The sequence below is a fragment of the Poecilia latipinna genome, unplaced genomic scaffold (assembly GCF_001443285.1).
Source record: "Poecilia latipinna isolate Pla-1442-1.1 unplaced genomic scaffold, P_latipinna-1.0 Scaffold1268, whole genome shotgun sequence".
NCBI lineage: Eukaryota > Metazoa > Chordata > Actinopteri > Cyprinodontiformes > Poeciliidae > Poecilia > Poecilia latipinna.
Genome location: NW_015113884.1, coordinates 7,263 through 11,697, shown reverse-complemented (window position 1 = coordinate 11,697; position 4,435 = coordinate 7,263).

The window sequence follows — 4,435 nt, the reverse complement described above, 5'->3', positions numbered from 1 at the left end:
CCCCCCACTCCCTCCACCCTTAATAACATAAACTTATACAACTCATCTTTAATTAAAGTGTCAAAAATAATAGATGTACATATATGTGAATAAATTGCTGCCTACAGGGCAATTAAAAAACAATGAAACAAAAAACAGGGCTATATTTCATCATTTAATATGTAAGTGAGCCAAAGAGTCACTTCTGTTAGTCTGTGTCTAGAGCAGATGGGCTGCAAGTCTGAGGCATTTTGTTAGCAAGTTTTCTATCATTCTTGTAGCTATTACTATTAGTTTCCCCCAAAAACGTGAAGAAAGTGTGACAATTTTGCCGAACTTGTTGTTTGAGCTTTCACGGTGTCCGTAGTTCCCCAGACAAGCGCGCAGAACAAACGCGTGCTTGCTACACGCATGCTTTTTCAGTACTCATAACGAGCACGCGCGTATTTTGCCGCCTGTGCGGTGCGGAGCGGCAAGAAGACTCAGGGTGAACCGTATCTGATGGGGAAACGCGGATTGACGTAACCATAGACATAATATAAGTGTAGACATGTTTTCGCATCCACCTGAATAATGTGCAGTTGCGCAACTGAGAGCGGTCCATGAGGCGTCTATCCTTATGTTAAGTCTATGGATGTAACAACCTGTTTGCTGCCATGATTCTAACACACACCTGCGAAACTCTGCGCAGCAGCAGCAGGTCTCCTTCGCTGCCGCACAGATGTAAACTCAGCGCCAGTGACGTAGTGTTGCGTTTAAAGGCGGCTCGGAAAAACAGGTCACGACGTGTTAACAACGATTAAGCAGTTTTAATGTCTGAAAAAAGTGACAGAAGGCGCCAATATTGGAAGTGTGGAAGCTCCTACTGTATCAAATCGATATAGGAATAACAGAGAGTTGGCCGCTCTGAGGTAAAAACAGCAAACAGCTTTCAGTCCAGGTGGGTGGTCAATGCACCCCAATGCCCGCCCATGCTGCCGGACCTTTTACTCCAGCAATTTATAAGTTAACAAGTATAAAACAAAAAAAACACCACTATGAATGAAAGACATGAAGGTCTCTTTGTGAAGAAACTGAACGAAACCAAGATATTTAGAAAATGGGAGGCAAAATCTGAATGATCACAAGAAACATTTCTCTCAGGAGCAACAAGACGTGTCCATTTACACCAAGAACCCAAAGGCATTGAATGCTTTAGCCCCGTTTTGCCTGACTCGTCTCCGAAATGACAGGACCTGGGGAATCTCAACTGGCGGTCCCCATTTTCAGTAAAAGCAACAGGAGGGGTTCACTTTGCTCAGCCTCCTCAGGCCAGATTGTTGCATGGAGCTTGAATAAAGGATCTCACAATTTACCGAACCATAGCTCCAGGACTGCCATTCTGAATGTGCACTTTTCATCCCGAGAAGAAGTACCAGAGGTGTTGGAAAAACTTTCAGATTGATCTGCCCTCTTCCTTATAGCATCAAAAATGTATCCACACCCCTCCCTCATCCATGTGCTCAGGTGCCACAGAAACCCAGTGACTGAAAGTGCCCACAGCAAGAGTCGCATTACACCAGCTGTGCAGATTATGAATGATAGGGAAACCTTTTTTCAGTTTCATTAAAGTGCCAAAAAAAATGAATAATTCATGGTTTTAAATTTCAGGCCGACTAAGAATTCCTCTACATTGCATCAGGTCTTTTCCTTCCACCAGATTCATTCTAGTGGAAGTGAAGCGTTTTGTCGCTCTGAGATCTGTTGCCAATTTCCCGCACAGACAATGAAAAGTGTCATTTGTCAATTGACACAAAGAAGCAGATAAAATGAGAGTCATTCGTCAGCAAAAACCTTCTAAAATGGACATGGACTGAATGAGACATTTTACTAAAACCTACAGTAAATTAACTACAGCTCTGTTATTTGTGAGAGCTGTCAGGCTGAATAAAAAGATGTTTTATTCAAAGTTGAAATGCCCAAAGGAAAACAAAACACCCACATTAAATAATGTTGGTTCACCAAAAAATGGAAAAAAAAAAGGTATGTAAAAGACAAAATTTCATCTCTAGAGCATTTCAAAAGTATTGATACCCCTCAAAATGTTAGATTCTAATTTTAACTATAAACTAAAGAGATTTTCATATTTATGCACAATTTTGAAGCAAAAGAAAAATGACCCTAACCATGTTTCTCATGTAAAAATCATTGTAATGCAGCACATAGAGTGATAAGCTACTTTATTCTCCAGAATATTTTGCTAGAGAGTAGAATTAAATGTCCCATTAAGAGTAGCTATTCAATTGAAACTTTGAGCAAACTTTTAAAATATTACAAGAAAAGAAAAATGGAAATGTGAATCAAGCGTTTCCATCTAATGGTTTGGAGTGAATCAAAGCGTGATTCCATCAGATGTTGATGCCACACAGGGCTGTAAGAAACAGGAAGTAGAGGTCACAAACAATGTAACTAAAACAGTCATCAGAGTCATAATTTAGTGTCACTAAATTATGACTCTGATGACTGTTTTAGTTGCTTTAGCCGTTTTAGTTGATGAGTTATATTACAATTTCAGTTGTCTAAATCGATTGTCAATTTAGTCAACAAAATCTAAATACTTTGAGCAGTTCACTAGAATTAGCAAAAAAGGACTAACTTTTTAACCAGTTATTATATGGCTATTGTCTGAATGCATGAATGCAATACAAACAAAAATAAATGCAACATTTTTCCAACGTCTTGATTTTTTTTTACCTTGTTTTCAACAATAAAAATATTCTGCAAATTCCATTCTTCATAAAAAAAATAAGGTTAATGTAAATCTAAAACACCACATTTAACAGTTAACCTATTAAAATAAAATTGGCTAACAGCTCTGTCTTAATGATCATTTAAACTCAACATCCAAGAAAATCAAACTACAATAATCTACTAAAAGCATAGCAGAAAACTGAATTAATCATGTTTCATATCAGTGACCTGTCATGAGGACACTGGTTTCCTCTGGGACTCCATGGATGAGATGTAAATATTTTCAGGGCAATAGTTAAGGGGTTAAAACTAATCAAATTTACTTCCACAAACAATGTAAAGAATTTAAAGACTGCATTTTTTTTCTTGTGAAACACATGGACTGAGGCTGCCTTCTGTTAAAAATTTATTTTTAAATTAAATGTAGAGGCTCTCTATGCCACATGAAGAAAAACACACCATAAGATTTTACTGCAGGAAAAAAACCTGGAGTCACTCATAAAGCGTTGATGCTTTAACACCAACATCTTCACACCCTGCAGTATCATCACAGCTACTCAGGCTTCTGTCAACACCTGCCTGGCTTCCTGCTTGGCTGGGCAATTGCAGCTGTCAGTCACCTGAGTAATGTGTGAGACAGCTGTGGTATTTCAGACAATGGAGAGGGACTTTATCATCCTTCCTCTAGTAGGTCATACGACAAATGACTAATTTTAGGTATGATTGGTGCGTGCGAGGCAAGGCTTTGACTGAGTATTGTCATCAAATGAATTAACTTCACAGCTGCCTGTTTGATCTAAAACACCTACAATCACCAGAGAGTGAACAAAGGCTTGCTTCTGAAGCCTTGCAGTGAAGGATTCCACAGGTACTACAGGAATAAGGTCTCTACCCACTAGTTAGTAGGAGGAGGGTAAGAGTGCAACCAGCTCACAGGATGAGATGATTTATTTCAGGTCAGAAAGAATAAGATAAGACCAGAAAAGAAAAGGGAAATCTGGTTTTAACAATCAGACTGCAGGTTTCACAAATCACAATGTCAGTTTTAAAGAAGCTAAAATGAGTACAGAACATTCCGGTCCAGTTTTGACTCCATATATGATGTTTTTTTTGTTTGTTTATCTATTTCTAGGATGGACCTAAAGCTAAACAGGAGCATTGAATCTCCTTTTTGTGCTTTTACAAATAGTATTAAGATTTCAAAGAATTTAAACTGTGCTTTTTTTTAAAAAAATATGAGTTCAGTTGAAAAATAAGTTTAAGTGGTTTGCAGAGATGATTCAAAGCTGCCCTCATAAAGTGCACAAACTTGCTCCAGCAAGAATCAAGTGTTTGATCTTTTTATGAGCTGAAAGAGGCAATAAGTAGTACACTCAAAGAAATAATCCTGTAAATTTACAGTCAAATACTGGCAGCTATAGACGCCAGAAGTTTACTGTAAATGCACAGTCGCTGTACCGTAATTAATCCTGACAGTAGATTACCGTCGATGCAAGTACGGTATGGATACTGTGAAAGAACGGTAAAATATTGGCATCTGTAGCTGCCAGTAGATTACTATTCTTTCGAAAGAACAGTAATCTACCATTTTTCTGAAAGAATGATAAAACAAATACTGGTAGCTACAGACGCCAGGTTTTTTTTTTTTTTTTTTTTTTTTTTCCCTTTTTTTCAAAAAAAGGTTAAAAAAAAAACCCCCCCTTTGAAAAAACAAATTTTTTTCGGA